The sequence below is a fragment of the Ciconia boyciana genome, chromosome 8 (assembly GCF_034638445.1).
Source record: "Ciconia boyciana chromosome 8, ASM3463844v1, whole genome shotgun sequence".
Taxonomy (NCBI): domain Eukaryota; kingdom Metazoa; phylum Chordata; class Aves; order Ciconiiformes; family Ciconiidae; genus Ciconia; species Ciconia boyciana.
This window is the reverse complement of record NC_132941.1, coordinates 62875212-62887034: the sequence shown is the minus strand read 5'-3', so window position 1 is coordinate 62887034 and position 11823 is coordinate 62875212. Positions and strand designations below refer to the sequence as shown.

The 11823-nt window shown below is 45.2% G+C and overlaps 1 long non-coding RNA gene across 6 annotated transcripts; it reads left to right on the top strand.

The window, feature by feature from the left end:
• The first annotated feature begins 4265 nt into the window (after positions 1-4265).
• Positions 4266-9273, top strand: LOC140655484 (uncharacterized). 6 transcript variants are annotated; one of them, XR_012043782.1, is made up of 4 exons: positions 4266-4426; positions 4653-6762; positions 7654-7851; positions 9106-9273. It is a non-coding gene; the product is annotated as an uncharacterized lncRNA (long non-coding RNA). The 6 variants fall into 6 exon arrangements; XR_012043783.1 differs by having other exon boundaries at positions 4639-6762; XR_012043784.1 differs by having other exon boundaries at positions 4266-4812; positions 4982-6762.
• The last annotated feature ends 2550 nt before the right edge of the window (positions 9274-11823 follow it).

Below are 11823 nucleotides of genomic sequence, written 5' to 3'. Positions count from 1 at the left end.
ATTCATTGCCTTCTACTTTGCAATGCTTCACCGTATTACCAATTTTCACTGTACATGCTTTTAATAAATACTTATTGTTACAAAGATAATAACACTCTTATCACATTAATGACTTTGCAGTAGTGTAAATGAAAATGAATATTAATAAAGTTAACAGTAACCTTGATACAGTAGAACACCAGTAAGTGGCAAATTTTCTGTGTTTTATAGCACAAGAAAGCTTGCTTTTCTGTTTTTTCTCTGCCAGCATTGGAAGGGAAAGTACATGAGAGAGAAATTTAGATATTTGTGAAAAAGGCTCGATGATTATTTCCTATTATAGATCACTGCAGTCTGTTTTATTAAAAATATCCTCTCAGCCCCAATTCTTCCCTGAGGTATTTCTGCTGCCTACCAGCACTGCAATGAATGAATGAAGACACCATATGGGCACTTGTCTTCCAGCATGTATATAGGTCTTTTGGGGTTCTGCATGGATCCCAGCATATGGGTCAGACTGACATTTCTTTTTTGATCCAGAAGAAAAAAAAAAGCAATGGTGCTACAGCAGCCTTTCTAGGCAGTTCTGCATTTTCTCATCCGAACAGCTTTCTTTTTCCATCGTTTTTCCCTATGATTTGTTCGCCACCTGAGCTTGTAGCAGCCTGAGCTGCAGCCAGGACATGCCAGACCAGCTTCGCTGCTGATTTGACAGGGCTGGCCGTGCTAGCACATGATTTCGTTCCCGCATCATCAAATGAAGCAAAGCCAGGGATCACGTCCCAGGACAAGCCCGCGCCCAGGGAGCTGCGAGCTTCCAGGAAGGCGCAGACGTCCTGTCCGCGGGGGATCTGCAAGTGCACAGTCAGTTCGGGCGGCTCAAGGCACGTCAGACCTCCTCCACGTCTCCAGCCCATCTGTGCAAGGCAAGAGCAGTTGGCCTGGCACGGCCCAGAAACACCGGACTGGCCATGAATGATCCGTACATTTGATCTCCATTACTGTGGGAGACACATCAAACATTTCCAGAAGTCTCGCTGCTTGGTATGAACCACTGGAAATCCTGGACAAGTGGATAAAATGCTGAAATTGCAGCCCACCAGAGAAGAAAAGTTTGTAGAAGCCAATGCACTGTAGAACTTATTTAATAAATGAGCCAACCACAGAGAAGTTTGCTCCCTCTTATATTGCATCACTTTGCATTTTTAAAAAAAGAGTCACCTCCAAGTAAATCATCAAATGCGGGGATTTTTGCATCCCTGTATATTTCCCAAGCATTTTTCTTTGTTCATATGTAGGCTGAATTTGAGATTGGGAGCACATGAAACCGAGCACCAAAGTTTTGTGCATGATTTTGCTCCAGCATGTGCTGTGCTGACTTAAAACTCCTATAGGAGCAATTGATACCAGTAGTCGTATGTTCTACAAAAGGAAGAATAATCTATTCTGAACAAAGAGCTCTCAGACATATGGTACTTTGTTAGTCTAACATGAGAGGTATGCCAATTTGCTGAAAGTGCAGTCAGAGGGAATAAGGATATTGCGAGACTTCGAATACTAAGCGTAGAGATTTTAAATTTAAAAACCAAGGGTTTACGTAAGGTTAAGCCTTGAGATTTTTAAGTCTACAAAATCTGATAATTTTAGAGTTATTGCCTTTACTGCGCTGAACCCTGTCACATTGCTCATTTGCTTTTATAGTTTGTAGACATTTTTACACACTAAGGCATAAATTTAACAGAATAAACAGTAATGTAAAAAACTACAGATGGCAACTGCGGAGTGGCCAAGCATTAGTTCTGATAGTGAATTGTTTCCTGGTTTAGCAAATGGCAGATGTCAAGCCTGACATTGCATTAATGTAACTTTCTTGAGTGCAATCTTTTGGTGGAGGGAAGCATGTGGTTAAGTTCACAGAGAATCTGCATTAGCTGATGCTGCTACGTTATCCAAAACATTCACTGATAATAACCCCTCGACAAAAAGTAAATAAATATGGGTGTGTAAATCATCTCATCTCAGATATTTGGGGTTGGCTTTCCAGTTTGGGGAAGGTAGCTGGTTTTTACAATGGGGTGGAGCGTATCAGCAAACACCTGGAGACAGAAGTTACAAGACATTCGAAATGAAGAACAATTTATTGTACATGATAGCCTAGAATAATGTATTTATCTGTTTCTGACTGGGAGATGTGAAGAGGGTGGTAGATGTAAATAAGAAAATGTGGCTGTATCACTGTGGGAACCTGTACTAACTCAGTCAATGACCCCTGGAGAGCTCAAGGAACTGTGCAAGAGCTTGACCTCGCTGTTAACGTAGCCTTTTTTTCCACATGGTTATGACAGTGTTACTAGCATGGGGTATAAATGAAATGTAGATGCATTTCACAGGAATATGTAGATTCCAGCATGCACATTCACCTCTGTACATTGGCATTGCTAATCTGTCTTTCTCCACGGCTGATTTACAACAGTCCTTAAAATGCAGACTAAGACCTTTCAGTAGCGTTTATGTCACTGTCATTTTTTCATTTTGTCTTGCTATTATGCTTTCAAGCAGTTAGAAGCTGGCAGCCACTGTCTTAAGCATAAAAGTTAATCGAATAAATTAATAATGGCCAAAGGGTATCGTGGCAACCAGAGGTGTGAAGGAAGGTGGCCAGGTTTCCAAACAGCACCATTAAATATGGCAATATAGTCTTGGTGAGTTAACACAGCATCGACTGCCCACGACTAACGTGATAACTTTACCATCCAGAATACTCCAGGGAAATAAATGTTTCTCATCATTGCCAGGAAACCTGAATCATTAACGAACAGAATGATGATGAAATGCAGAAAGTCTTGGTTCTTGAGCAAAGCACATTAGTTTCTGGGACATGAGGCTCATTTGTAACATGGATCTAATTCATATGATCAACACAAAGACTAAACACTGAAGAGTAGATTTTCTGAAATAAAGATTGACTTCTGTGCCGGTCCTTCTATGTGAAACACACTCACAAATTGTATTTTTGTGTCCAGGAGTGGATATTTAGATGCCTAAATATCCATTTGTGTATACCAATGGGCAGTTTGCCTGTGCAACTAGACGAAAAGCAGTAGAGAGATGGATTTTCCAAATCTGTACACCCCGGTGGTGCTTCTTGGCTCTCACTTTGAGGAGAACTGGCTCCGTGTGCTTCTCTGTCCTCAGTATTTCTGGGTAGAATTCACAAGCCATTGAAGTGCTCCATGGCACCAGTCCGAGCTCTTTGAATAGGGGTGAGACTATCGCTCTGTCTCATCTGCTGGATAGTAATGCCTGACATAAATATTTCACTTTTCACTAGAAGTTCTCAAAGCTCTTTTCAAGCCTAATTAAGGTTCACATCACACTTAAGAATGAGGCAGATATCCTAATGACAGGAAAACTGAGGCCAAGAGAAGTGAAGGGAATTGCTCAATATCACATAGTTGCAGTCCTGAGACTGAAATGCAAAGATCTTGAGTCTCGGTAGTTTGCTCTAACCACTAATGAATAATAATGACTGACCATATTGATAATTAATAGCACTTTCACAGAGCTTAATACATGTAAAGTGCTGTTGAAATACTAATTCATTCTCCCTCACTGATCACTGAGGGTATGCATGGTCTTCATCCTGCAACCCACTCCACTTTGCATATGTGGAAAACCACTGAGTTAATCAGATATTGCTCCACAGCGGAAAGCTGAGCATGGAAATGGTTGCAGGATGAGGTATGAAAGAGGATGCTCACAGTGTCTGGCTTTCAGCATGTAACTGAAGTGCCTGACGTAGGGGTGCTTGAGCTGAGAACTTGGTCTCCCTGACTGCCACCAGAGAGAAGCAGGCTCCATTAGAAGCCCATTCAAAGCATCTGAATTAGAAGCTATTTCTCTCTGCTGAGCCTCTGGCGAGCCTAACGTTAGAGGTCTCAAGCTAGACATGTGAATACTCTCCCTTAAGTGCTTATTATCATTCCCATTTTGCAGGTGGGTGAACTGGAAAGGACAGGACTGTGCTAAATTAAGTGAGCTGCCTGCAACGGTTAGGCTCCCTCTTTGCTTCCCCATAAACCCCCTGGAAATGTGTATGAGAAAAAGAATGCAAAGCTGAATAAATCTCCAGGGAATATGTTTAGGTTGTAAAAATACAGAGACAGTATCGAAATATCTCAAAGTGCTCTTGGAATATACGGTGAGTCATGAGCACTGTATATTAAATGGTCAACACTTATTCAACAGAAGTAATTTCTCATGCGAGACCACAGGAGTCACAGGAATTGGCTTTGCACCAAACTGCCTGATTCAGCAAGATATTACCAGCGTGCAGAAGCTCTGCTGTTGTGTTTCAGCTTTTAGGCACCGGGAGAGAGGAAGTAACCAGGACGAGGAGAAACTAAGAGATTCCTCACAGATTCGAGTATGGCAGTGTTTTAACTATGTGAGTAGACACTTATCAGAAAAAAATATGCGTTAAGAATAGATAATGTATGTATGAAATTCATCCCTCCCATGTTATTTCTTCAGCTTGTATGATGGGGACTGAATTTTATCTCTCTGTTTTCTGCCATCTCTGGTATTCTTCCTAAAGCCAAAATTCTGTTGCAACTATGGTAGTCATTAAAAATTATAATATAAGGAAGTGTTTATCAGTTCTATCATTGCAGGTGGACTGGAAGAATGATTGCAAATTGAAACGACTTTTAAACAAAGCCTGAGTTAGCAAAAAAAAAAAAAAAAGGCAGAAAAAAGGAATATTCATTTTTTCTGAAATTAGCAGGATGAATAACACTTGGAGAAAACATTTGTCATTATGTCAGCAAGGAGGTATGTGATTTATCTTTGTAATAATGGTTTTCATAACTTTGAAGGTAAAGACAGTTGATCTATCTTGAAGTTTTTCATACAACATCTAGCAAGTTAAATGACTTTATTTGTGTATCTAAAATGAAGGCTAATCTAGCACAAACATGCTTGGAAATTCATCTCTTTGCAGCTGTACAGGGTCAGGGCCCATCCTCTGGTCCAGAGGGAAAGGAGCATGGCATCACCCATCTCTGCACAAGTAAACCCTCTTCTTTTAAAAGCAGGCTGACCTCATGCATTGACCTCATCAGTGACTTCATACCTACAGGAACAGTCGCTGACCATGCTGTTCCCTGAACCAGGTACCGTCTGGGCTAAAATGGAGCGTGCAAAAGCATGGCAGAGTGGGACCTCATAGCTGGGCTTCAGATTTTGTCCCTCGCTACCCTAATACTGGCCAGGGAGCAACTTCTCATCAGGTGTGAGGGATGCTGTGTGCCCCGGGATCCCCTCTCGTACGGGTACAGGGTTTGCTCTTCATACATGAATTTCTGTTGCAACAAATGGCAAGTCCGTACGGTAAGCACTCATCCCACAAACTCAACATTAACAAATCAGCTTTGGTACTTGAAATATTTATACATTACGGCTAACGGAGACAGTCATTTTTTTGTCCAGCAATATGAGGTGTTTATCCAGAATGTAAACAATTCTTAAGGAAAGATTCATATGTGCGTGCACGTCCATGCACACGTGTCATATATATATTTGCTTCATGCCACAATCTGCTTTTTTTCAACTCTGAAGCCTCTGCTGAAGGCTGGGGTTTGCAAGGAACTTCAGGTTTAGGCACAAATGAGAAGCAACAGATGGGAAAGAGGAAAGAGTATGCAGGGAAAAGAGCTTATAAAATACAGTTAATCTGTTTTTTCTTGAGGTAGCTAGAATGGTCAAAATTAGTTAAGGGAATAAGGCACACATATAATCCAAGCACTTGTTAAAACACATCCCTGATCAAATTTTAAAGCTTCATTTTGAATTCAGGAGCTGGAGAAGGAGTAATAAACGACATGGAAGCAAAAACTCTGGGCAGCGGAGTGCACACAAAGTGGCCCAGTGACCTACAATTCCCTGCCAGTGCTCAGAGATGAAATATATTAACATACATAATAGAGCTGGAGAGTGACAGTTTAAATATATGACACAGAGGGGAAAAGATTATTCTGTAACAGAAACTAAACACCTCCAAGAGTAACACTCTTCCCTCCTTATTCACAAGAGCAATAGGGAACAACAGGGTTGTTCATATGGGAAAGGAGAAGCCAGGAGCAGAGCTCGCGCTGACTTCAGTGGCAGCGATGTGTGCCTTTAGTCAGGAACCACATGCAATGGTGACAGAGAACCCACCTGATCATTTTAGCAGAGATCTGAGAGGTCTTAGAGCATCTTTCCCCATTACCTGATCATTTTAGCAGAGATCTAAGAGGTCTTAGAGCATCTTTCCCCATTTAGTCTCCTTCTTAGCTATCTCAAGCTCTTTTTTAGTCAAAGCTCATGATGTGTTACGGATTTCTAAAGAGTTTTTTTTTTTTAATTAAAGCAAACAATTTAAACAAGAGCCTGAACCAACCTAATGTCAAGCTCCTTGGCTGCTGGCTCACCTACTTTCACCGTTGCTGCGATGAGCCCTCGGTTGGTGTCACATATCCGAGAGTTACAGGAAGAGCAGTGTGAAACCCTCAGGCCATCAGCACGTGTGAGCTATTTCTGGTGCCAATTTGAACCCGTCTCCATTTGTCTTCGAAATTGTAACTCCTCGTTCATATTCCTTTAGAGAATCACAGAGCTGTGCATGCAGCAGGTTTAAAAGCTTTGCTTGCCCTAGAAGTCACACACGTGTATTTCCAAGAGCGGCGGACTTCAACCAGCTTCAAGCCTTCTCATTGCGTGCGGTGCCACAAAAGCATTATGGTAATTCTGAGCGCTGAACCATTTAAAATCTCTCTTAATTGATTCCTGGCTACTTCATGATTCCAGCATATTGTTAAATCAGTGGTAGATAAAAGTAGCAGGAGGTAACATCTTTTGTATCGCTGCAGGGAGATTACACCTAAAATAAGGCATTAAATTCTGGGTACCTCATTGCCAGAGAGATGCAGACAAATGGGAAGAAATTCATAGAAGAGCAATAAAAATGATTAAAGGTCTGAAGAGACTGAGTTATGACTGAAGATTAAAGGAACTTAATATGTATCGCCTGGCTAAATGATGACTAAGAGGGAAACGATACCCTTCAACAAGTACTTGGAGGGCATAAATATCACAAATAAAAAGGCATTCTTTAGGGTGCTGAAGGGCATACAACTTGGGATAAAAGGATGGCGTTAGGCAAAAGGAAACTGGCTCTCGACGTACATCATTAAAATCTAACAGACCATTTGTGGGAAACCAAATTCTGACACATTTATCTAATCAAATTTCAGTATTAATTTTTGCCTATTCTAGGGAAAAAAAGTGTAGTCTGCAATTAAAGACTGAGCAAGAACTCCCAGATGCACTACAGGGATGTGCATGCCAAGAAGAATAATTCCCAATCCAAGTTGGGAAAACAGCAAAAAAGCATTCTGAGTATTTGAAGGTTGATATACCCTTTACTGAGAGCCGAAGGATGTATAAGATAGGAAATTAGTGATCTGTATTTTAGGAATGTGTCTGTTGCCAGGATACCATGGGGAAAATAAAAGTAATAATGCATTTCCTTAAAACATACACATTCCATTAATTCCAGTGAGAATTATACCAATATTTTAATGGGAGAACGGTCCACTGAGAAGAATAAATCTTTCTGCAATTTTCTTATAGCACCAACTTACAGCTCTGAGCCTCAGAGCTGGAAGAAGAGCCGAAATAGTCTCCATGGGTGTCGGGGTGCCGTGGCTGCATGTCCTGACCCCGGCCTGTGTTAGAAAGCAACCGTGCATTCAACAGGATTGAATGTCTGCGTGAAATTGGGCTTTGCTGTGCCTCTGCTCAGCAGAGCGGCTCAGCGGCATAGCAGCGGTAAGTCCTAAACCTGCTAAGTACGACATATATATCACCTTGTGGTTTTTCAGACTTACTGCATGTGAACTCCCTGGCTGAATTTAGAGGTCCCCAGCCAGTAAATGATTTGCTTCCAGCTCCAGCTACCCCTTTGCCTTTCTGGGCAAAGGGAGAACCCTGGACTGCTGGCTCAGGCAGCTGTCTTGGGGAACTCGGCACATCCATTTGCTCCTCACAGCTCATGGCAGAAGGGAGACAGAGATATTTTGGGGAAGTTTTTGCCTTTTCCTGTCACAACCCACATCCGTTTCTGGTGAGATTACAATTTGACGTAAGAGTATCAGTTTATGCTGGTACCCTGCAGCAACATTCCTTGAGAAAAGGTTTGAAAAGCAGCGCCTGGTGATGGGAGGTCATGGGAAAACGGCTCCCCAAAAGCAGCAGGAGTGGGAAGCAAAAGTCTCCCGGCTGCTTGCGGGCAATGAACTTCTTCCTCCGGTTTTTGAGTTTGGGAGAGAGGAAGCACAAAGCAGAAACATCTGCATTTCTAACCCCTCTTTGTGAGAATAGCCTAAAGATGCTGATGCTGTAATAGGCACGGGGAGGAAGAGCAGTCCATTTCCCCGGATTAGCATCCCATTACGGCGGTGCTCTGAGGACACAATCTGATTTGTTTGTCCCAGAGTTAAATCTGGCTATAAAGGCACCGTTCTGCTGCTGCCAAACCCAGCCACCGGACCTTTTCGCCAGATTTCTGCCCCAAACCATGGTCAGTAGCAGTAAGGAAGGACTCCCCTGCGTAAAAATAATCACCTTTAAAATTCACACACTTGCAGTCCTAGTCGCGTGCCTGCTTTTCAACACTACTAAAGGGCTCGCCCGTCTTTTTTACCAGATAAACCTCCTCAGAGCTGAGAAATATGTGCAAACTTGTTTTAAAAGTGAGATGATCCTTTATATATTGCAGAGTAAGCATGGCAACCAGCAGAAATCATAATTACAGAGGTGGAGGTCAGGAGCTTTCCTTTTATGAAAACCAATCTGGTCAGATAAAGTTTTACTATAATTTCTATATTGAAATCTCTTCATTTCCTCCCCCTTTGAACATCTTGAATCATGAGAATTAAAGTTCCGTCTTAGTTTTTAGATTTTTTAGACTATTTATTCTGATTGTTCTTCTTCTGACTATCATTGTTCATGGTAACACAATTAGTTCCTGGACAGTGATTTATTATGCCATAAAATTTTGTAATTTCTTCCCCATCTCACCAGGTAATGTTGCAGATAGTTTGTAAGTGTCCGTGAGATGGGTAGACACAACCTTTATGGACTGCCTGGAAGTTTGAGCTACCGCTTTTGGATGCCACCATCAAGATACTTACTCCAGCTGATGGTTGGTGAGGAACAGCGTGAACAGAGACTTCCCCAGTGAATAAAGATCTTGTTTTCATGACAGCTTCTCTGATTTTTTTTTTTAATACATAAAAAGGAAGGGAATATAATATGCAGAAATCTGGCTAAGCATAATTGCTATTCAGAGCATCCCAGGAGGCCTAAAAAGGCCTTGGAGGGCAGCATATTTAGCCCAGACCAGAAACACTGAATATGTGTGAATATTTTAAAAACCACAGGTTTCACCTAGTCAGATGCTTTATTCTGTGAGATTTTTTTAGCTAAGATATTAGGTGAGAGTCAGATGTGACCTGAACAGAGACACATCCACTGTGCTGTAGGAAACTTGTGCATGTGTGATTTTTCAGCCAGTCTCTTAGTTATTTATATAAGGTCTTACAGGCGTATAATCACCCGTTTGAAATCCTTAAACTGTTTGGCTCCCAATCATAGCTGGGTAATTTGGAAGCTTCTGGTTTGTATTTTACTATTAAGTTACATATGGTTTCACTTCAAAACAGATTCCCACAAACTTGTGTAAGTTTTAGATGCTTCTGAAAGTTATAACCAAAGATGGACCCGATCAGAAAAGGAAATGCTAAAATCCGGTATTCACTGTTCTTTCGTATTTAGCTCATGCTTCCTCACCTCAACTTCTTAGAAATAATGTTGCCGAATATTAAACACGCGGATTTAAGGCCAACAGTGGGTTCACTTAGCATTAGGAGGGAAATAGGAAGGGCTTTCCTCCCCCGGTGTGCGCACACAAACCTTGGCCAGCTGCAGACAGCCATAGCTGCACAACAACTGCTGATACCATCAGCTTTGGTGAGCGTTGCATTAAACCTTCATGCGAAACTGTGCGCGCTGTCTCACAGGAGGTATGTGCATATATCACACGGGTGACTTCATAAGCAGAGTAGACATTTACATATACATACACATATATATTTATGTATACATGGCAGGATCCTCTTGGTTGAGAATGAACCTTGCACTTACTGAGGAGAAGATTTTGGCTTCTTAGCCAACGTTTGTGCTGTTGCCATTTCAAAATTGGACTATGGCAGCAGTATGCGCTCTGCAAGGTACGCAGCAGGGAAGTCTGACCTGCTCGAGCGATGGGGACGTGGCAGCGTAGGAGCACCGAGTCTCCTCGGGTCGACCTCCGACCGCCCCACCACAATTTGGGATGCCGGTCCCACCGTCTGCTTGGGACAGCTGGAATTTCCCGTAGGATCGCTCAGGACAGGCCCATCTCCTCCCAAAAGCTTTCGAGCGAGCCCAGCCGGCAGCCGGTGCTGCCGACGGCCGCGCTGCCGGGACCGCCGAGCCGCGGGGCCGATGCCCGGCGGGACCCCCGCAGCCCTCCCCCGCCCCGCCCGGGGGGCTCGGCGCCCCTTCCCCGCGGAGCCGGCGGCAGCAGCGCGGCTCTGCCCGCTCCCTCCCGGGGGCACCGCCGGGGACCCCCCGCCCCCGCGGAGCCGGCGGGGCCGAGCCCAGCGGCAGCAGCACGCCGCCTCCCGGGCTGCGCAGCGCGGCCGGGGAGCGGCTCGGGGCTGCTCCCTCCCCCTTCTTCCTCCTCCTCCTCCTCCTCCTCCTCCTCCGCCCCCCCCGCAGGGCAGAGCCGGCGGAGGCGGCGGGCGCGGACGGGAGGGCGAGCGGGCGCGGCGCGGGGCAGAGCCGAGCCGAGCCGAGCCGGCGGCGGAGGAGGTAGGTGCGGCGGGCGGGCGGGCGCCGCGGGGATGGGGGGGGCTCCCCGGGCCGCGGCTCCCCAAGTTTGGAGGCGGCGGGACTTTGCGGGAAGTTGGGCGGCCAGCCGGCACCACCGGGCGGCTCGGCACGGCTCGGGGTACGGCGGAGCCGAGCCCCGGGGGGGCGGCCCCGGGGGCGCGGTGCTCCCGCCGCGGCAGCCGGCTCTGGAGGTGCGGAGACACGTCCGGCTGCCCCCCGCTTCCCTCCCGGGTGGAGCCTGGCGGTGCCTCCCCGGCAAACGGGGGGCCGGGAGCGTTCCCTCCGCGGGCGGGTCCCGGGGGCGCGGGCTGGGGCACCTCGGGCGTCCCCCGGTGCAGCATCCCCCGGCGCTTCGCGGCAGGGTGAGCGGAGAGGGGGGACACTTCTCTTAAAACGTGCCCCTGAACAGGTTAGTGCCCCGGGGAGGACGGAACGATGACAAAGATAATGCCATTTGCTGTCATCTCGCCGGGCTGCCGGCGTTGGGCAGGTCCCTGCTGCCTGCCGGGGAACCGCGCAGGGGCTCGTTGCACCGGTTTTACGGGGGTTTGGGAGAGAAGGCACTTGGAAAGCGGCTTTCTCCCAAAGATGTAATTCCCGCAGCGCATCCTACCTAGAATTAAGCCGTGGATGGATGTTACCATTCACTGATGCATATTTTTAGGTGAAGAGGGGTATTTCTTAAATGCAAGCTGTTGGCTCTTAAAAATAGCTTCATAGCATGCTTTCGCTGAGAATGCAGTCAAGGTTCAGTGACGGGTTATTATGGTTAGAGTCTGTTAAGCAACAATTCACCAGCTGAACTTTGGTGGTGTTGTATATGGTTGGGTTGTTTTTTTTTTTTTTCTGTGCTGCTTCATTGTA